Source organism: Cherax quadricarinatus, chromosome 18 (genome assembly GCF_038502225.1).
Source record: "Cherax quadricarinatus isolate ZL_2023a chromosome 18, ASM3850222v1, whole genome shotgun sequence".
Lineage (NCBI taxonomy): Eukaryota > Metazoa > Arthropoda > Malacostraca > Decapoda > Parastacidae > Cherax > Cherax quadricarinatus.
The window spans coordinates 4,111,928-4,136,514 of NC_091309.1; the positions used below are offsets into that span (position 1 = coordinate 4,111,928).

The 24,587-nt window shown below is 39.1% G+C and overlaps 1 protein-coding gene across 5 annotated transcripts in view; it reads left to right on the forward strand.

Annotated features, from left to right (window-relative positions):
* The window catches only part of LOC128689304 (protein trapped in endoderm-1), a 252,344-nt gene that overhangs the window by 169,532 nt on the left and 58,225 nt on the right, over nucleotides 1-24,587 (forward strand). For 3 of the 5 annotated variants that reach the window (XM_070086099.1, XM_070086095.1, XM_070086097.1), the window contains exon 2: nucleotides 11,424-11,481. The exons of 1 other annotated variant lie outside the window; for it this stretch is intronic. The gene's annotated coding sequence lies outside the window, so the exon portion shown is untranslated. Of the gene's footprint in view, nucleotides 1-9,172; nucleotides 9,838-11,423; nucleotides 11,482-24,587 lie in introns of those variants that run through there. One more of the 5 variants, XM_070086096.1, reaches the window with a different exon arrangement.

The window sequence follows — 24,587 nt, forward strand, 5'->3', positions numbered from 1 at the left end:
TTACTGTAATATTCAAGTGTATGTTAACTAGGTTACTGTAATATTCAAGTGTATGTTAACTAGGTTACTGTAATATTCAAGTGTATGTTAACTAGGTTACTGTAATATACAAGTGTATGTTAACTAGGTTACTGTAATATTCAAGTGTATGTTAACTAGGTTACTGTAATATTCAAGTGTATGTTAACTAGGTTACTGTAATATTCAAGTGTATGTTAACTAGGTTACTGTAATATTCAAGTGTATGGTAGCTAGGTTACTGTAATATACAAGTGTATGTTAGCTAGTTTCTTTTAACATGAATATACTTTCTCACATAAACTAGTTGTGAGACCAACATGTACCGCATTGCTCCAGAGGTGATAGCTAGGAGCTTGGACATACAAGAGGCTTGTGTGAGCGTGTTAGATAGGAGTGAGCGGAGGCAAGTGGGTTTTATGATTTGACGTGCTATTGGAGTGTGGGGCACGGTGGTATTAATGAAGGGATTCAGGGAAACCAGTTAGTCGGATGTGAGTGTTGGATGTGGGAAGTACAGTGCCAACACTGTGAAGGAGAGGTGTGGGGGAGGATGCGGTTTAGAGGGTCATCTAAACTCTAATGTCAAAAGGCTCCTGGCAAGAGTGATTGGATGAGTGACAGTGAAAGTGTTTTCTTCGCTTTTGAGTCACCCTACCTCTCTACTATCATTACTATTATTAGTAGTTGTTGTAGTGGTAGTAAAAGTAGTATTACTAGTAGTGATTTAGATGAGGTAGCGCCCTGTAAAGATCAAACAGCGCCTGGGAGGTGATAGGCTTGACCCAAGGGAAGGGTAGCTCAAATTCCTTGGATCCAGAGTCCTTGAGCAGCATCAAGGCACTCCTTTGAAGGGATAGGTGTGAACGACATTCATTTTACAAGGGAGTATGTGAAAGTAGCCATGCAGTGTTGGTGCTCCTGGTTAATTAATTGAGTGTAGGTGGGGATGGCTACTTCCCTGCACTCACTAGTGTGTAGGAAGCAGGGGTTACTGTCCTGGTGTATAGGCGGCAGGGGTTACTGTCCTGGTGTATAGGCGGCAGGGGTTACTATCCTGGTGTATAGGCGGCAGGGGTTACTATCCTGGTGTATAGGCGGCAGGGGCTACTATCCTGGTGTGTAGGCGGCATGGGTTACTATTCTGGTGTATAGGCGGCAGGGGCTACTATCCTGGTGTGTAGGCGGCAGGGGCTACTATCCTGGTGTGTAGGCGGCAGGGGCTACTATCCTGGTGTATAGGCGGCAGGGGCTACTATCCTGGTGTGTAGGCGGCAGGGGCTACTATCCTGGTGTATAGGCGGCAGGGGCTACTATCCTGGTGTATAGGCGGCAGGGGTTACTGTCCTGGTGTATAGGCGGCAGGGGTTACTATCCTGGTGTATAGGCGGCAGGGGTTACTGTCCTGGTGTATAGGCGGCAGGGGTTACTGTCCTGGTGTATAGGCGGCAGGGGTTACTGTCCTGGTGTATAGGCGGCAGGGGTTACTATCCTGGTGTATAGGCGGCATGGGTTACTGTCCTGGTGTATATGCGGCAGGGGTTACTATCCTGGTGTATATGCGGCATGGGTTACTGTCCTGGTGTATAGGCGGCAGGGGTTACTGTCCTGGTGTATATGCGGCAGGGGTTACTGTCCTGGTGTATAGGCGGCAGGGGTTACTATCCTGGTGTATAGGCGGCAGGGGTTACTGTCCTGGTGTATATGCGGCAGGGGTTACTGTCCTGGTGTATATGCGGCAGGGGTTACTGTCCTGGTGTATATGCGGCAGGGGTTACTGTCCTGGTGTATATGCGGCAGGGGTTACTGTCCTGGTGTATAGGCGGCAGGGGTTACTGTCCTGGTGTATAGGCGGCAGGGGTTACTGTCCTGGTGTATAGGCGGCAGGGGTTACTATCCTGGTGTATAGGCGGCAGGGGCTACTATCCTGGTGTGTAGGCGGCAGGGGCTACTATCCTGGTGTGTAGGCGGCAGAGGCTACTATCGAGGTGCGTAGGCGGCAGGAATTTTTTTTCTTGCGCTCTCGAAAATACTCAGGAAATTTGGACGGAGTATGGGACACTCAATAGGATGTGTGGTGTTAGTATGGGCTAATAAGACTTGAAGAATGAAGGAATGTTGCAGTAGGCCTATTGGCCCAAATAGGCACGTTCAACTCACCCACCCACACCCTCTCAGGTACCCAACTAACCTAAATTTGAAGCTATCCAAGGAGCTTGCCTCCCAGTGACTACCTGGGAGTTTGTTCCACTCATCAGTACCTCTGTTGCCAAAAAAGTCCCTCGCAATATATTGTGATAAATTACGTTATGACGCTGTGTTAGGGTGGTTGGGAGGGGATATAACGTTATTAAGTTGGATTTATGATGATAGATGCTATGTTAGGATGGTTAATATAGTTTATAACGTTATTAAGCGGATTTATTGGGATAGATTAAGTTAAAACTTTTTTATAACTCGCGCATTTATCGTTAACATCTATTGTTTTGAAGACTTCTCAGGGCCATCTGGGCAACGATGGTCAACTTATATTATTTTTATAGTCAAAATAATTATTATTATGAACATAGTCGTTATCATAACCTTGACCTTGGTCGTTATTAATCATCATTTAGGTTGTCATAGTCGTTACCATAACCCTGACGTTGGTTGTTATTAATCATCATTTAGGTTGTCATAGTCGTTACCATACGCTTGACATTGGTCGTTATTAATCATCATTTATGGCGTCATAGCGCTTAGCATCATGATAATTATCATCATGCTCAGTGTGACCCTCGACACAGTATAACCCACCGTACCACGTTATTACCACCTTGCCACTCCATTACCATTACTGTCACTCCAGGGAAATTCCGTTTCAATGTGTTAGTGTGAATTTGGCCCATGTACGGGGCTTGAAACTATAACTCTCTCTCTCTCTCTCTCTCTCTCTCTCTCTCTCTCTCTCTCTCTCTCTCTCTCTCTCTCTCTCTCTCTCTCTCTCTCTCTCTCTCTCTCTTTACAGAGGGTTTGACAAGGTTAAGGATCTCTAACTTTATTGACAAGCTATTTACAGGTTAAGGATTCCTAACTTTATTGGCAAGCTAAGAGCTGTTACCTACATCAGCTCATTTGAAAGCATTTTTATTGTTATGAGACATACAAGTATGGAACAGGATGAAGTTGGAGCCCTCTGTGGGCCAGCATTTTCATTTGACCAACTGACTTTTATCTCGTTGACATCATTATGCTGTACGAATGTGTTCCATACTCGAGTCATCCTGGGTATATGGGATCTCAGATGGAGTGATGTTCTGGAGAAGGGTACACAAGAGTGAAGTTGCTGCTTTCTGCCCGTCTTGTGGCATAAAAGCTTGTCTCTCGCTGTCCTCGAAGTGGATCCAAGTGTGGTACTTTGACAATATTGGCCTTGTACATAACAGTAAGGCCACCCACATCCCTTCTGTGTTGAAGGCTCTGCTGAAATGACAGGTCTATCCAGGATGGGTCCAGGCGAGAGATGAGACGTCTTGCTCTGTTCTCTACTCTGTCAAGCAGTCGCAGATGAGAGGGGGGGGGGGATACGAGATACGGCGAAGTGCTGTAAGCTTCCTGGCTGCCTTGTTTGCAAAATTTACAACATGGTTCTTCATGGTTAGTTTGGAGTCAGATTTCACCCCAAGGATATCAACTTCTTCTCCAGGTGCCAACACCCTCCCATTCATCCTGACTACTGCACCAGCATTACCATCCTGGTGCCTAGAGACCATCATCATTTGCGTTTTCTCAGGTGCAAATGTTACTTGTCATCTATTTCCCCAAGCTGATATAGCTCTTAGCTGGTGATTGATGTAGCCTAGAGCAGCTGACATTTCTTCTCTTGGATAAGTGAATATCAGTGTACAGTCGTCTGCATATGCATGGGATTCTGGGATGAGATGAAGAAGGTCGTTGAAGTAGACATTCCATAACATTGGCCCCAGCACGCTTCCTTGTGGAACACTTGTCCCAATAGGATGTCTTACTGATTCCGTTCCATTGAGAACTACACTTAGAGATCGACCATGAAGGTAATCACTGAGGAGACATAGTGTAGAGCCTGCAATTCCCAGTGCTTGAAGTTTTGCTAAGAGGCCCTGGTGCCACACCCGGTCGAAAGCACCAACAATGTCAAGTGCTACCACACAGCTGACTTTGGATTCATCCAGTGACTGGTGCCACTTAGTGGAGAGGTTTAACAACAGATCAGCAGCAGAGTAACCTTTCCTGAAGCCATATTGACGATCACAAAGTAGTGAGTGGTAGTCAAAAAAACTCTGTCATTTGTCTTGAGATTATTGTCTCAAGGATCTTGCCAGTGATTGACAGGAATGACACTGGTCTGTAGTTGCTGATTTCTGCTCTGCTCTTCTTTTTGTGAACAGGGACTACATTTGCCTCTTTTCACAGAGAGGGCCATTTACACTGTACTAGGCAGTGCTGAAAGATGCGAGTTAGAGGTGCTGCTAGCTGGTCTGTACATCTTCTCAGCAATCTTGAGCTCAAGTTGTTTGGGCCCACAGCCTTTTCTTGGTCAAGCGATTTAAGAAGGAAATGCACCTCCTCCTGCCTTATTATCACCACTGACAGTTTTGACACAGTTCTTGCAGCTAGCCAAGGAGGGTCCCTTGCTGGATCAGGAACTTGCATTTTGGTAGCAAAGTGTTCGGCAAAGAGGTCCACCTTCTCTTGACTACTAGTAGAGGTGGTCCCATCCTGTCGATTTAGAGGTGGAATGAGTTCATCAGGCAGATAACCTTGTCTGTCCTTGACCAGGGACCACCAGGTTTTGGAGCCTACCCTACCTGATGCTAGCTTTCTTTTTGTGTCCTCCTCTCTCTCTCTCTCTCTCTCTCTCTCTCTCTCTCTCTCTCTCTCTCTCTCGTTTAAAAATCATATTTTGAAAAATTAGGATTAATAAAATTTGTGTAAATAATAAATATTTAGATATTAGGGTAAAGAGTTTGGTTAGATTTAGCTAATGGAATTAAGGTAAGGAAACAAAATAGCAGCCTTCATTTGGTAGATAGGTTAGAAAATTAGGATAAGTCGATAACTTATAGAAGTCAATTGTAAGACGCTGTTAGATTGTTTTGGTAGGACATGTTGATATATTAGCTTGGAAACCCAGAGAAGTTGTTAGATTTTGCAGTTATTTTTTTAATGTACAATTTTTATAATTGTATTAATTGCTTAAGTTATTTTATCTGGAAATGTACATAGCCTTTTTAATCATAGGGTTAGAAATTAAAAGCAGTGCAGCGTATGCTATAATTCGTGTCTGTAGCTTGGTGCTTCGTGTCTTAAAGTGCTGCTGTTGTTGACCTTTGCTCCCCTCTGGGTGCCCGCGTTGTAGTGCTGCTTCTGCTGCTGGGGTGCTGCTGATGCAACCATTTTTCTTTGAGTGTCTCGTGTGCTAGTGCTGCAGGTGGTGCTGCTGTTACAACCATTTTTCTCTGAGTGTCCCGTGTCTTTGTGCTGCTGTTGTAACCAATATTCTCCAAGTTATAAACTGTGCTGGCTGGACGGGTGGGACCATTCAAGCGGGGGTCGTTGCCTCTGATCACTGCAGCAAATGCTCTCAATCAACTTCACAAGTTTATACAAAAGTTGCATTTCACTCTGACTGCACTTGTCTTAACTCTATAGTAATTGGTTCCAATATAGTCCATCTCTCTCGTGGGAATTTTCTAAAGAATGTAATTCTAAGTTGATATGTGTTCCCTTAGAACTAGCTAGTAAGGCTGGTCGAGGTATTGTATATAGTAGGTATTTTGTGAATCATAAACAAAAGATATGAACTTGTCTTAACGAAGTGAAAATAATAATTTTCTCCTATCCTAGTAGCTTCATCGCTGGCAAAAATTTTAATTGGTATATTGTAACTAGTCAATAAAATATAGGAATGTTATTTATTTTGTTATTTTTTAAGTAATGAGTAAGTTAATTACCTTTGAGAATAAAGAATTAAAACCCATTTTGAATGTTCTAAATATTCGATTATAAATGAATAAATAAAATACCATTTGCCCCAACATTAGGCCAATATTAACTGTATCTACTGAAAATGATAAATAATGTTATTTTAGATTAACTTACGTAAACATTTTAAATTCCTGATCTGAGAGAGAGAAATAAAAAGCATCCATTAGTCTAATTTTAATTTACAGAGGTTAGTTTACGAAGCTACAAATGGTGACCTAGATTTAATGTGACAGACTTCATTTATCAAGCATTTCCTCATACCGTTGAGGGAGGGGACAAAGTTGCTGATGACCCCACCATTTCTGGTAAATAAATCATGATGGCGGGAAAGCCTAGTTACAGGAACACTTTTTGGCGCGCAGTGCTTCACCTGTGCTATTTTTGGGCGAGAGATCACACCTCTTAATTATTACTTACGATACTGTTGTCTAGAATGTTAATGGTGACGAAAAGTAGTTTAACTAGTTAGATTATTATATTAATGCTAGGTTAGTGTGTTAGGTTTAAAGCCTACAGACTGCACGTTGGTCGTAAGTCTTAACATTCAAGACTATATAATCACGTTTTTGTAATTAATAGATAATTAAAATAAGGTCTAAAATAAACTCTCAGAGTACGTATAAGCATAAGACGTTATTCTGATTCTATTCTATTTGATTTGCCGGTATTTATCCCGGCCCGGGTCTCTTCCAGTTATTCTGATTAATAAACATTTTAAAAGTATATAGTATTAAAAGTTGTAGTTTAACAAGTAAATAGGTAAATTTTCTAAATTCTCAGTCATGATTTTGTAGTCATGCATAGTAAACGAATTGCGTATTCAAAGTTCGGAGATGAGTTTTCGTTAATTGAGTCAGAGCAGGTCGTTGAACTTTTATTAATGAAGTGAACAGCTGTGTAAGAGCCAGCAGACTGTCGTTACCCTCATCATTGTTGACTTAGCTGGCAGACCTGGCGAGCGTTGGGTCCGCCATGATGGCCTCACCCATGTGTATGTTGGCAAACACCAGCCCTCAAACACTCACCCTCAAACACTCGCCCTCAAACACTCGCCCTCAAACACTCGCCCTCAAACACCAGCTCTCAACAATTCTCCCTCGAGCACCCTCAAACTCTCCCTGAATCACTTTCCTTCAACCATCCTCCCACACACTCTCCATCAAGTGCTCTCCCTCAAACTCTCAGTCGAATACCCTTAATTAAACTCTCCCTCGATTATTATTATTATTATAATCATGGGGGAGCGCTAAACCCGTAGGATTATACAGCGCATGTGGGGGGGGATAGAAGGTATTCAGGCTCAATTCAGGGAACCGGAGCACAAATCCAATTCCCTAGATCAAGAGCCCCTCACCAGCGTCAAGGAACCTCCCTTGAGGGGACTCTCCCTCGAGCACCCTCAAACTCTCCCTCGAGCACCCTCAAACTCTCCCTGAAGTCCCCTCCAAATTCCCGCGTCCAAACACCCTCCATTAAACACTCCCATAGGCACCCACACCCAAACACCCGTACCTTAGTATTACTGATGCCCACCATTATTTTTGGTAAAAATTTCGGCAAACAATAAAATACGATCATCCAAATTTGTTTTTTGCAAAATGGCAGGAAAATGTTGTTAGTGTATCACGGGAGAGGAGAAACAAATTTTTTGTAAATTTCCTGGTATACCAACACCCCAGGCACAGAAATAACCATTGTTGTAGTTGTGCAAAGATATTATATATATTTTATATATTTTGATACAAAGTTGTGCATGTATACTGTTTGCCAGTAAACCAGTTGTAAATAAAAGCAGTGTCAGTAACAGCTTGGTGTCAGTAACAGCTGGATGCCAGTGACAGTTGAGTGCCAGTAAGAACTGGGCATCAGTGAAAGCTGGGTATCAAGCATTTTAACTCTGAAAATAAATGGTTAAAATATGACCACCATTTGTTGTTTGTATGTAAATGAGATGAAGGATGGAAGGGGCAAGTTACTGACCATCCTAGTTACTAGACATCACTCCTGGCCTAGTCGGTTGGTTATTGACCCTCCTAGTTACTAGACACCACTCTGGCCTAGTTGGTTGCTTACTGACCATCCCAGTTACAGTAACCTCTTTCGCTCCGGGCCCAGTTAGTTGGTTTCTGACCATCCTAGTTACTAGAAACCACCCTTACTCTTGGCCTGGTTGGTTGTGGGTGGTGTTGTTGCTAGTTTATTCTTCAGGAAAAATCTAGTGAGACGGGTCATCCTTATAATCCTTATAACTTGACAGCGATACAGGAATATGGTATTTCAAAACACATGAAAGTGGGTCGGCGGCAGAATTGATAAATTCTCTTGGCGAGACCTACCGCCACTAGTGGGTCCCGCCCACATTTCACTACCTATACAACTGCTGCATCTCTCCACTTCTTCACTTTAAGTCTCCGCCCTTATGCTTCTGTATTTGATTGATAAAACCCCATGGTGGGCGAAATGTATCCATACAGATATGCAGGTGTTGCACGTGTTTTATGCTTATGTTACCGTTGTACACAACACAGGGTTGTTGTACAAAACACGGTGCTTTTTACTGTTGTACAGAACACAGGGTGTTTGTTACTTTTGTACACAACACAGGTGTTTGTTACTTTTGTACACAACACAGGTGTTTGTTACTGTTGTACACAACACAGGGTGTTTGTCACATTGTATACAACACAGGGTGTTTGTTAGTTATACACAGGTGTTTGTCTCTGCGTGCTTGTGCTTGTCTGTGGCACTTGTCAGTGTGCTCGTCTGTGTACCCACCTAACACAGGGTGTTTGTTACTGTTGTACACAACACAGGGATGTTTGTTAGTTGTACACAGGTGTTTGTTACTGTTGTACACAACACAGGGTGTTTGTTAGTTGTACACAGGTGTTTGTTACTGTTGTACACAACACAGGGTGCTTGTGTTAATGTTTATACACAGCACAGGGTGCCTGTGTTAATGTTTGTACACATTAGAGAGTGTTGTGCTAATGTTTATATTCAACATTTTCCCCTCGTGAGGAACGCATAGTTTCTAAGCTGCCTTCATGGCCAATCTTGTTCTATTTTAAGTGTGGCGAGGAGGCCTCAAGTTTATCTTGCACTGAGTGCACACAATGTGATTGTGCCAGCTGCTGTAGTGCCACAAATAGCAGTAGTCGAGGTGCGAGTGTTGGTTTCAGTGGACCTCGATGATCCTGTGCGTGAGGCACTAACCTGCCCCTATTATAATACGGGCAGTTTCATAAGTGATTCTCAACGCCAATTTATGAACACTTCCTGTAAACTTTTAAAATACCGTTTAATTACATAATGTATTAATGAAAAAGGTATTTCACCGATGTTGCAAGGATGGGTTGGAATCCGTGATGTACGCCACTTTTATTGAAGTGTTCCTCAGAAAGTATTACGCTATAAGTATTCACTTCCTATGGTGATAAATACGTGCCAATAAGTTTCTCATGATGTATATATAGAAATGTCTAACAAATAAAAAAGGAATAGCATTTAAAAAAAAAATGAGACTAGGAAAATATCGGCCATAGCTGTATAAAGAAATGAGAACCTACGCAACAGTATTGCCGCCAAACTCTACTGCCCGTCTAATATGTGACCAAACCCAGATATACGAGTCTCATTACCTTGTTCCTGGGTGACACGAACCATCCCAGTCCGGTATAGAGATATAAGACTCCGGGTCTAGTTTACGTATCATCTCCACGTGAGGCGTACTAACCCACTCTGCTATAAGAAGAGATATACGTGTAAGTGCAAACAAGAAATATCCGACCTGAACGCAAACAACTGAAACTCGTAAGTTGGCTAGCGTGGATGCCTGAACCTTGTAATGAAGCAGTATTGATGTTTGAACATTGTAGTGAAGCAGTATAGATGTCTGCACCTAGTCAAGCAGTATAGATGTTTGAACCTTCTAGTGAAGCAGTATAGATGTTTGAACCTTCTAGTGAAGCAGTATAGATGCTTGGACCTTCTAGTGAAGCAGTATAGATGTCTGCACCTTCCAATGAAGCACTATAGATGTTTGAACCTTCTGGTGAAGCAGTATAGATGTTTGGACCTTCTAGTGAAGCAATATAGATGTCTGCACCTTCTAGTGAAGCAGTATAGATGTTTGAACCTTCAAGTGAAGCAGTATAGATGTTTGAACCTTCAAGTGAAGCAGTATAGATGTTTGAACCTTCAAGTGAAGCAGTATAGATGTTTGAACCTTCATGTGAAGCAGTATAGATGTTTGAACCTTCAAGTGAAGCAGTATAGATGTTTGAACCTTCAAGTGAAGCAGTATAGATGTTTGAACCTTCTGGTGAAGCAGTATAGATGTTTGAACCTTCAAGTGAAGCAGTATAGATGTTTGAACCTTCTGGTGAATCATTATAGATGTTTGAACCTTCTAGTGAAGCAGTATAGATGTCTGAACCTTCAAGTGAAGCAGTATAGATGTTTGAACCTTGTAGGTACTCCTCAACGGAGGTTTAGAAACACACATGAACAAACACTAGGTCATATATATTTATTAGGCAGCATTTTGGTCGTGGTACCTTCATCACTTCTAGGAGACAAAGTTCCTCAAGTGTCGCAGATGTATATCTTATTAACAACTTACCGGCATTACATTGCGTTGATCATAAGATACACATCACAGTGTATATACGCCGAGATGCACATCTCTCTATATACAGAGATACACTGAGAGATACAGAGTGTACCTACACAGAGATACACACCTCTGGGTTCATACACCCAGCCGAGGTGTTGGAAGTTCATTAAGCAGAATCCAATCTAGAGCGGGTCGTGATGCTTGAGATGTGTGTGTGTGGGCAGCATCCGCTACTGGCGTGTGTGTGTACTCGCCTAATTGTGGTGGCAGGGGTTGAGTCATAGCTTCTGGCCCCGCCTCTTCAGTGGTCCCTGCAAAGTCCACTCTCTCCCTGCGCCACGAGCTTTATCATACCGCTTGTTAAAGCTGTGCAGGGATCCTGCCTCCACTACATCTTTCTCCAGATTGTTCCACTTCCTGACAGATCAATGACTGAAGAAGTACTTCGTAACATCCCTGTGATTCATCTGAGTTTTCAGCTTCCACTTTTGATCCTTTGCTGTTGTGTCACATCTCTGAAACATTCTGCTCGCGCGCGCGCGCGTGTGTAGTATATATTTAATGTAGTTATGCTAGCCCATACTATATATTTTAATACGTAAAGGCGAATTTTGCATATCACTTGAAGGTTCGATCTTGGTTTATTAGTACTCTCTAATATATTTAGGGGATACCTGGCATCATAACTCCTTCCTAGTGTTGATAACTTTGGTCGAATTTGGTTGAGATAGTATATAGATAACATGTTAATTTGTCTTATTGTGTCTTCTCTCACTTGCAGATAGGTGGTTGAGGCTTCTCCACGCACCCCTCCACTGCTGATACACCTCACAGCACAGGTCAGTATCATAATATGTCACCACAGGTCACAGTACAGATTATTTTCATGAGAGGTCACCATAGGTCACAGGCACAGGTCAGTCTCACGAGAGGTCACCTCTCACAAGAGGTTACAGGCACAGATTAATCTCACGAGAGATCACAGGCACAGGTCCGTGTTCAAGTCATTTCGAGCTACGAGATATTTTTACCTCTGCCGCCATAGATCCTAAACATCACCTACTTCAGCCCTTCCTCCCCACCATGACGTAAACCATGTCCATCACCTCATTTTTCAGACTGTGCACCCTCCTTCCCTCTCCATAATGTTAACTAGGGCGATCAACTGATTTTATAATGGTTATACCTCTCCCTCCACAAGGTAAACAAACGAGATCCGCTGTTTTTCTAAGCCATCCCATCACTCTGCGGCGAGCCCCTATAATACACCCTTGATAACTGATGCAGTATAAATTATAATATAAGTTATATGTAACCCATGATTTGGAGTAGATTCTTGACATAATCGCTCCATAATTAAACAGTATGGACGTATAATCAATGAAGTCAGGTGGGTGATTATTGTGAAGCACCTCACATAAAATCGACAGCCAGCGCTGCTTGAGTGTGTCTCGTCTGTCTTAGATACTAACAAACACACACTCTCTCTCTCTCTCTCTCTCTCTCTCTCTCTCTCTCTCTCTCTCTCTCTCTCTCTCTCTCTCTCTCTGTCTCTCTCTCATAACATATCATCAGAGTTTTAGAGTTCGTAATGAGCTTGTTTATGAACGCTTCCTCCACCCTGACGTGCATTTACGTGGTGCACATTTTTTTCTTTCTTGGTCCTCTCCTCTGCTTACTTCAGCACCAGCTCAGGACACACCCACACAAGTTCACATTAAAAGTAAAACCCCCATTACCAGGTATAGGTCCCTTGAGTTTCTTAGTTATTATTGTGTGACCTTATATTACCTTGGTAGTCTCTGCCCCCTCCCCTCCTTCACAATTTATCAACCTGCGCCCCCCCACCCCCGTTCCCCCTCTCCCCTCAAGCAGGAAATGTTTATGCAGATTTCGGTGTATTGGGGCCAATTTATTTAGCTTGGTGTTTGTTAAGGAATACATTTCTCCCAGGTTCCTCCTCCTGCTGGTGGTTTGCTGTAATATTCCTGTATTTACCGTATAAACAATGTATTTGTGCTTCGCGCAGTCTTTGTGGAATTTGTTTGTTGCAGCAAATTCTTAGAAATGTTGTTTTTAGTATTTACAAGTATATGAACGTATTGTTTGCCAGGGTAAATATTTTCCTTTCAGTGTAGGTGTTGGTTGTTCTTGGTTTTGTTGTGGTTTTATTGTTGGTTTATGAGCTGGGGTTTTCAGGTTTTGTTTTGTCTGGTCTGTCTGTCCAACTAGATACACTGGGAGATCTTTTTGAACTGGTCCATGAGTTTTTTTTTTTTTTTTTTTTTTTTTTTTTTTTTTTTTTTTTTTTTTTTTTTTTTTTTGCTTGGCGTTACGACTGCCTTTTTGCCCACGAAGTTGTTACTTTTTCTTTGCCCACGATGTGTAGCTTGGTAGATTTAATATACACAGGATTTTAATGATTTGAAATATAACATGTGTCTTACAGCAGGTTCTGCTCTACGGGTCTTGTATCAACTATTTTCTAACAGTTTTTTTTTCATAATGTCTCCGAGAAAGTTTGTTAATGAGATGTGAATATATTAACCTGTCGTTATGGTGATCTTCTTTAATCTTGGCACAAGAGTTGCTGTTATTCACTAGGTTACCTTCCTATTTCTTCTGCGCGGTTTTATAAAACCCAAGATAATATTGTGTTTGGTTTTAGTGCCTCGTACTTCTCAGTATCCAACAGAACCTCTTTCCATCTTTTGGTTATTTCATTGGACTCCATGTCAGCTGGTTGTTTGGAGATTTTAGTGTAGGTGAAGGTACTAAGGCGCTCAGGTGTTTCTATTCTAATATATTAATGGTATACAAAACCCACATCTTGCACCGTCTTCAACAGACTCATCAAGGCTGAGGGACTGATCACCTCAAATTGCTTCTTAGCGTCTTCACCGACTCCAACATTTTTCTCCTCATTGGACTGATAAAACCAACATTTAGCGAAACTTCGAGACAGTAAAGATACCCGACTGTTGCATATGTCCCCTCTTCATCCATTTCGTCACGATATATATATATATATATATATATATATATATATATATATATATATATATATATATATATATATATATATATATAATGTTTACTTTTTAGTTTAAACAGCTGTCGTTCAGATTTGGTTTTGTCAGATTTGTTAAGAAGTTTTTTTTTTCTGCTTAACTTGATATATTCATTTTCTGGTGTATGAAGCTCAAGCATACACACGTACGCCAATGTGTGTGTATATGTCTGAAGCTCTTGTATACACACGTACGCCAGTGTGTGTGTGTGTGTATGTTTGAAATTCAAGCAAACACACGCACACCTGTGTGTATGTATGTTTGAAACTCAAGCAAACACACACACGTACGTCTGCCTTTATGTTTGTTTGAAGTTCAGACATCCACATTATGCGCCTGTGTGTGTGTGTGTGTGTGTGCTTGTGTCTTTATTTATGACATAAAGTTGTAAATGAGATCTTATTGGTGATCAGCAGCTTGTTAGGGAGATAAAATTGGCAGTCAGGTCTTACGGGCGATGACCAACTTGCCTGTGGTTTTTACTGGCTATAATAATAATAATAATAATAATAATAATAATAATAATAACAAATATCAGCAACTTCAGATCTGTAACCAAATTAAATATATATAGCTTAACTTGATAATAATAATAATAATAATAATAAATATCGGTCAATAAGATTTGTCTTATTGACATTTGACGTCACTTCCTACGTTCGAGACCTCGGTGAAAACACAGCGATAACCCAGCAGCCAATCACATTTCTTGTGCATCCACGTTCTTTTTTCCTATTGGTCGAGCCAGCAACCTGGCTCCAGTAATTAGTTTTACGGTGGAATTATTGGGCGATGATTTTTATATTCGTCTTTGTGGGTGTTGGTGATAATTTGTGCGTTAGAGCGGTCAGTTAGTGGCGCCATGTTGATGATGGTGCGTACCTCGGGGCCAGATTCTGGTAATTATTTAATAACTGGCTAGCTCGAAGATCTTAGTAGGTCGTAGGAATTATTTGAGAGAGAGACCGGAAAGACAGAAGAGAATAACTAATGATAATAATTTGAAACACACACACACACACACACACACACACACACACACACACACACACACACACACACACACACACACACACATTATGAACTTGTTTCATCTCATATAATTTCCGCATAAACTTGACCCAATTTACCTTCCCTATGTTGTGTAGTAACATTAGTAACACAACACTGTAGTAACATTAGTAACACAACACTGTAGTAACATTAGTAACACAACACTGTAGTAACATTAGTAACACAACACTGTAGTAACATTAGTAACACGAACACTGTAGTAACATTAGTAACACAACACTGTAGTAACATTAGTAACACAACACTGTAGTAACATTAGTAACACAACACTGTAGTAACATTAGTAACACGAACACTGTAGTAACATTCACTACACAACACTGTAGTAACATTCACTACACAACACTGTAGTAACATTAGTAACACAACACTGTAGTAACATTAGTAACACGAACACTGTAGTAACATTCACTACACAACACTGTAGTAACATTCACTACACAACACTGTAGTAACATTAGTAACACGAACACTGTAGTAACATTCACTACACAACACTGTAGTAACATTAGTAACACAACACTGTAGTAACATTCACTACACAACACTGTAGTAACATTAGTAACACAACACTGTAGTAACATTAGTAACACAACACTGTAGTAACATTAGTAACACAACACTGTAGTAACATTCACTACACAACACTGTAGTAACATTCACTACACAACACTGTAGTAACATTCACTACACAACACTGTAGTAACATTCACTACACAACACTGTAGTAACATTCACTACACAACACTGTAGTAACATTCACTACACAACACTGTAGTAACATTCACTACACAACACTGTAGTAACATTCACTACACAACACTGTAGTAACATTAGTAACACGAACACTGTAGTAACATTCACTACACAACACTGTAGTAACATTAGTAACACAACACTGTAGTAACATTCACTACACAACACTGTAGTAACATTAGTAACACAACACTGTAGTAACATTAGTAACACAACACTGTAGTAACATTAGTAACACAACACTGTAGTAACATTCACTACACAACACTGTAGTAACATTAGTAACACAACACTGTAGTAACATTAGTAACACAACACTGTAGTAACATTCACTACACAACACTGTAGTAACATTAGTAACACAACACTGTAGTAACATTAGTAACACAACACTGTAGTAACATTAGTAACACAACACTGTAGTAACATTCACTACACAACACTGTAGTAACATTAGTAACACAACACTGTAGTAACATTCACTACACAACACTGTAGTAACATTAGTAACACAACACTGTAGTAACATTCACTACACAACACTGTAGTAACAGTCACTACACAACACTGTAGTAACAGTCACTACACAACACTGTAGTAACATTAGTAACACAACACTGTAGTAACATTAGTAACACGAACACTGTAGTAACATTCACTACACAACACAACACTGTAGTAACATTCACTACACAACACTGTAGTAACATTAGTAACACAACACTGTAGTAACATTAGTAACACAACACTGTAGTAACATTCACTACACAACACTGTAGTAACATTCACTACACAACACTGTAGTAACATTCACTACACAACACTAGTAACATTCACTACACAACACTGTAGTAACATTCACTACACAACACTGTAGTAACATTAGTAACACAACACTGTAGTAACATTCACTACACAACACTGTAGTAACATTAGTAACACAACACTGTAGTAACATTCACTACACAACACTGTAGTAACATTAGTAACACAACACTGTAGTAACATTCACTACACAACACTGTAGTAACAGTCACTACACAACACTGTAGTAACATTAGTAACACAACACTGTAGTAACATTCACTACACAACACTGTAGTAACATTAGTAACACAACACTGTAGTAACATTAGTAACACAACACTGTAGTAACAGTCACTACACAACACTGTAGTAACATTAGTAACACAACACTGTAGTAACATTAGTAACACAACACTGTAGTAACATTCACTACACAACACTGTAGTAACATTAGTAACACAACACTGTAGTAACATTCACTACACAACACTGTAGTAACAGTCACTACACAACACTGTAGTAACAGTCACTACACAACACTGTAGTAACATTCACTACACAACACTGTAGTAACATTCACTACACAACACTGTAGTAACATTCACTACACAACACTGTAGTAACATTCACTACACAACACTGTAGTAACATTCACTACACAACACTGTAGTAACATTCACTACACAACACTGTAGTAACATTCACTACACAACACTGTAGTAACATTCACTACACAACACTGTAGTAACATTCACTACACAACACTGTAGTAACATTCACTACACAACACTGTAGTAACATTCACTACACAACACTGTAGTAACATTAGTAACACAACACTGTAGTAACATTCACTACACAACACTGTAGTAACATTCACTACACAACACTGTAGTAACATTCACTACACAACACTGTAGTAACATTCACTACACAACACTGTAGTAACATTCACTACACAACACTGTAGTAACATTAGTAACACAACACTGTAGTAACATTCACTACACAACACTGTAGTAACATTAGTAACACAACACTGTAGTAACATTCACTACACAACACTGTAGTAACATTCACTACACAACACTGTAGTAACATTCACTACACAACACTGTAGTAACATTCACTACACAACACTGTAGTAACATTCACTACACAACACTGTAGTAACATTCACTACACAACACTGTAGTAACATTAGTAACACAACACTGTAGTAACATTCACTACACAACACTGTAGTAACAGTCACTACACAACACTGTAGTAACAGTCACTACACAACACTGTAGTAACATTAGTAACACAACACTGTAGTAACATTAGTAACACAACACTGTAGTAACATTCACTACACAACACTGTAGTAACATTCACTACACAACACTGTAGTAACATTAGTAACACAACACTGTAGTAACATTCACTACACAACACTGTAGTAACATTAGTAACACAACACTGTAGTAACATTCACTACACAACACTGTAGTAACATTCACTACACAACACTGTAGTAACATTAGTAACACAACACTGTAGTAACATTAGTAACACAACACTGTAGTAACATTAGTAACACAACACTGTAGTAACATTCACTACACAACACTGTAGTAACATTAGTAACACAACACTGTAGTAACATTCACTACACAACACTGTAGTAACATTAGTAACACAACACTGTAGTAACATTAGTAACACAACACTGTAGTAACATTAGTAACACAACACTGTAGTAACATTAGTAACACAACACTGTAGTAACAGTCACTACACAACACTGTAGTAACATTAGTAACACAACACTGTAGTAACATTAGTAACACAACACTGTAGTAACATTCACTACACAACACTGTAGTAACATTAGTAACACAACACTGTAGTAACATTCACTACACAACACTGTAGTAACAGTCACTACACAACACTGTAGTAACAGTCACTACACAACACTGTAGTAACATTAGTAACACAACACTGTAGTAACATTAGTAACACAACACTGTAGTAACATTCACTACACAACACTGTAGTAACATTCACTACACAACACTGTAGTAACAGTAACACAACACTGTAGTAACATTAGTAACACAACACTGTAGTAACATTCACTACACAACACTGTAGTAACATTCACTACACAACACTGTAGTAACATTAGTAACACAACACTGTAGTAACATTCACTACACAACACTGTAGTAACATTAGTAACACAACACTGTAGTAACATTCACTACACAACACTGTAGTAACATTCACTACACAACACTGTAGTAACATTAGTAACACAACACTGTAGTAACATTCACCACACAACACTGTAGTAACATTCACTACACAACACTGTAGTAACATTCACTACACAACACTGTAGTAACATTCACTACACAACACTGTAGTAACATTCACTACACAACACTAGTAACATTAGTAACACAACACTGTAGTAACATTCACTACACAACACTGTAGTAACATTCACTACACAACACTGTAGTAACATTCACTACACAACACTGTAGTAACATTAGTAACACAACACTGTAGTAACATTCACTACACAACACTGTAGTAACATTAGTAACACAACACTGTAGTAACATTAGTAACACAACACTGTAGTAACATTAGTAACACAACACTGTAGTAACATTAGTAACACAACACTGTAGTAACATTCACTACACAACACTGTAGTAACATTCACTACACAACACTGTAGTAACATTCACTACACAACACTGTAGTAACATTAGTAACACAACACTGTAGTAACATTCACTACACAACACTGTAGTAACATTCACTACACAACACTTTAGTAACACAACACTGTAGTAACATTCACTACACAACACTGTAGTAACATTAGTAACACAACACTGTAGTAACATTAGTAACACAACACTGTAGTAACATTAGTAACACAACACTGTAGTAACATTAGTAACACAACACTGTAGTAACATTAGTAACACAACACTGTAGTAACATTAGTAACACAACACTGTAGTAACATTCACTACACAACACTGTAGTAACATTCACTACACAACACTGTAGTAACATTCACTACACAACACTGTAGTAACATTAGTAACACAACACTGTAGTAACATTAGTAACACAACACTGTAGTAACATTAGTAACACAACACTGTAGTAACATTAGTAACACAACACTGTAGTAACATTCACTACACAACACTGTAGTAACATTCACTACACAACACTGTAGTAACATTCACTACACAACACTGTAGTAACATTCACTACACAACACTGTAGTAACATTAGTAACACAACACTGTAGTAACATTCACTACACAACACTGTAGTAACATTAGTAACACAACACTGTAGTAACATTCACTACACAACACTGTAGTAACATTCACTACACAACACTGTAGTAACATTAGTAACACAACACTGTAGTAACATTAGTAACACAACACTGTAGTAACATTAGTAACACAACACTGTAGTAACATTCACTACACAACACTGTAGTAACATTCACTACACAACACTGTAGTAACATTCACTACACAACACTGTAGTAACATTAGTAACACAACACTGTAGTAACATTCACTACACAACACTGTAGTAACATTCACTACACAACACTGTAGTAACATTAGTAACACAACACTGTAGTAACATTAGTAACACAACACTGTAGTAACATTAGTAACACAACACTGTAGTAACATTCACTACACAACACTGTAGTAACATTCACTACACAACACTGTAGTAACATTCACTACACAACACTGTAGTAACATTCACTACACAACACTGTAGTAACATTAGTAACACAACACTGTAGTAACATTCACTACACAACACTGTAGTAACATTAGTAACACAACACTGTAGTAACATTCACTACACAACACTGTAGTAACATTAGTAACACAACACTGTAGTAACATTAGTAACACAACACTGTAGTAACATTAGTAACACAACACTGTAGTAACATTCACTACACAACACTGTAGTAACATTCACTACACAACACTGTAGTAACATTCACTACACAACACTGTAGTAACATTCACTACACAACACTGTAGTAACATTCACTACACAACACTGTAGTAACATTCACTACACAACACTGTAGTAACATTAGTAACACAACACTGTAGTAACATTCACTACACAACACTGTAGTAACATTCACTACACAACACTGTAGTAACATTCACTACACAACACTGTAGTAACATTCAGTACACAACACTGTAGTAACATTAGTAACACAACACTGTAGTAACATTCACTACACAACACTGTAGTAACATTCACTACACAACACTGTAGTAACATTCACTACACAACACTGTAGTAACATTCACTACACAACACTGTAGTAACATTCACTACACAACACTGTAGTAACATTCACTACACAACACTGTAGTAACATTAGTAACACAACACTGTAGTAACATTCACTACACAACACTGTAGTAACATTCACTACACAACACTGTAGTAACATTAGTAACACAACACTGTAGTAACATTCACTACACAACACTGTAGTAACATTCACTACACAACACTGTAGTAACATTCACTACACAACACTGTAGTAACATTCACTACACAACACTGTAGTAACATTCACTACACAACACTGTAGTAACATTCACTACACAACACTGTAGTAACATTCACTACACAACACTGTAGTAACATTCACTACACAACACTGTAGTAACATTCACTACACAACACTGTAGTAACATTCACTACACAACACTGTAGTAACATTAGTAACACAACACTGTAGTAACATTCACTACACAACACTGTAGTAACATTCACTACACAACACTGTAGTAACATTAGTAACACAACACTGTAGTAACATTCACTACACAACACTGTAGTAACATTAGTAACACAACACTGTAGTAACATTAGTAACACAACACTGTAGTAACATTAGTAACACAACACTGTAGTAACATTCACTACACAACACTGTAGTAACATTAGTAACACAACACTGTAGTAACATTCACTACACAACACTGTAGTAACATTAGTAACACAACACTGTAGTAACATTCACTACACAACACTGTAGTAACATTAGTAACACAACACTGTAGTAACATTAGTAACACAACACTGTAGTAACATTAGTAACACAACACTGTAGTAACATTAGTAACACGAACACTGTAGTAACATTAGTAACACAACACTGTAGTAACATTAGTAACACAACACTGTAGTAACATTAGTAACACAACACTGTAGTAACATTAGTAACACGAACACTGTAGTAACATTAGTAACACAACACTGTAGTAACATTCACTACACAACACTGTAGTAACATTAGTAACACAACACTGTAGTAACATTCACTACACAACACTGTAGTAACATTAGTAACACAACACTGTAGTAACATTCACTACACAACACTGTAGTAACATTAGTAACACAACACTGTAGTAACATTAGTAACACAACACTGTAGTAACATTCACTACACAACACTGTAGTAACATTCACTACACAACACTGTAGTAACATTCACTACACAACACTGTAGTAACATTAGTAACACAACACTGTAGTAACATTCACTACACAACACTGTAGTAACATTCACTACACAACACTGTAGTAACATTAGTAACACAACACTGTAGTAACATTCACTACACAACACTGTAGTAACATTCACTACACAACACTGTAGTAACATTCACTACACAACACTGTAGTAACATTCACTACACAACACTGTAGTAACATTAGTAACACAACACTGTAGTAACATTCACTACACAACACTGTAGTAACATTAGTAACACAACACTGTAGTAACATTCACTACACAACACTGTAGTAACATTAGTAACACAACACTGTAGTAACATTAGTAACACAACACTGTAGTAACATTAGTAACACAACACTGTAGTAACATTAGTAACACAACACTGTAGTAACATTAGTAACACAACACTGTAGTAACATTCACTACACAACACTGTAGTAACATTCACCACACAACACTGTAGTAACATTCACTACACAACACTGTAGTAACATTAGTAACACAACACTGTAGTAACATTCACTACACAACACTGTAGTAACATTAGTAACACAACACTGTAGTAACATTAGTAACACAACACTGTAGTAACATTCACTACACAACACTGTAGTAACATTCACTACACAACACTGTAGTAACATTAGTAACACAACACTGTAGTAACATTCACTACACAACACTGTAGTAACATTAGTAACACAACACTGTAGTAACATTCACTACACAACACTGTAGTAACATTAGTAACACAACACTGTAGTAACATTAGTAACACAACACTGTAGTAACATTCACTACACAACACTGTAGTAACATTCACTACACAACACTGTAGTAACATTCACTACACAACACTGTAGTAACATTCACTACACAACACTGTAGTAACATTCACTACACAACACTGTAGTAACATTAGTAACACAACACTGTAGTAACATTCACTACACAACACTGTAGTAACATTCACTACACAACACTGTAGTAACATTCACTACACAACACTGTAGTAACATTCACTACACAACACTGTAGTAACATTCACTACACAACACTGTAGTAACATTAGTAACACAACACTGTAGTAACATTCACTACACAACACTGTAGTAACATTAGTAACACAACACTGTAGTAACATTCACTACACAACACTGTAGTAACATTCACTACACAACACTGTACTAACATTCACCACACAACACTAGTAACATTTATCTCGGAACACTGACTTAACTCACTATACAATGATGTCGTAGCCTCCACTATACAGTGCTGTTCTAACCTTACACACTATTCTAGCCTAACTAATTTTAACTAACACAAACGATATACATACTAACGTTATTAGGTATTTCTGCACTGTATCATAAACTTGTAACCAAAGCTTCACAACAGTCGTGAGTATTATTTCGTCATATTGAACGGTCGGAATATTTTCAACAGGTTGACAAGTACGTGTTTTTTGTTACGTATATTAGTAAACGATAGCCGAGGTGATCCTAGCCATGATGGAAGAGGACCAAGGCTGTGATAAGCGCTCTCCAGCTGAAATCAGAAGAGAGTTGGACTATTATATCGCTGAATTCGTAAAATATACTGAGAGCCACCCTAGACCCAAATCTAATTTAAAATTCAGTGAAGCAATGAAGATGTACGAGGACGATGATGTTCTCCCTTCCCTGCAGGAGATGTGCGCTGCTCCAGACAATTCAGTGAAGTCGTAGGATAAGATCCGCATCCTGAGAGAGAACATGCTGATTGTTCAGAATACCTTGGACAACCAGCGTAATTATTTATATTTTCTTAAAAATAACAACAATTTAGGCTTAACAACCGTCGCCATCCATGATGTTGTCAACGGCTCTGTGAATGATGATGCCGTGTTCCTGAAAGAGAAAATCTGCGCCTTCAAGAAGAACGTCGCTGCCCTGCGGAAAAAGATTCACAGAGGTCGTATGGAAAGTTTTGCTGGCGCAGATGTGACCAGTACAAGCTTCGACTGCCGTCTGGTTAAGACCCGACCTCCAGCTAGAAGTGACTTCGTCTCTAGACTCATTGATGCCAGAAGGTCGGCAGCTCAGAAGTGTAGAGAGGCTGTACGCAAGTTTAAGAATGTGTGAAGAGATAATTTTCAGTGAATATTTATTTTGTTTGATTTTTAGTTTTTTGTGTTACTCGTTATATCAGTGAGGAATTATGTTTTTCTTTTTAGTTACAAAGCTGGCTTGAACATGAACCACGGTACGGGTGGGGATCGAACTCATGACAAGTGAGTTTTACAGCTCACTTGCCTCGAGTTCGAGTTCCACCCGTACCATAGTTTGTTTGCAATCGTCTTATTACGATTTCGTGAGTTATATATATCTTTGTATGGGCTATTATGTTTTGAGTCGATTACTGCGTTACTGTTATGAGGAGTTTATTATTATTATTATTATTATTATTATTATTATTATTATTATTATTATTATTATTATTATTATTACTGTTATATTCATGTTAAGCGCTAAACCCAATGGGTTATTCAGCGCAAGATGTGGATTATTATTATCATTCCATCAGTCTCTGTCTTCCTTCTTCCATCCTCCCTCCCTCCTCTCACCTCTCTCTC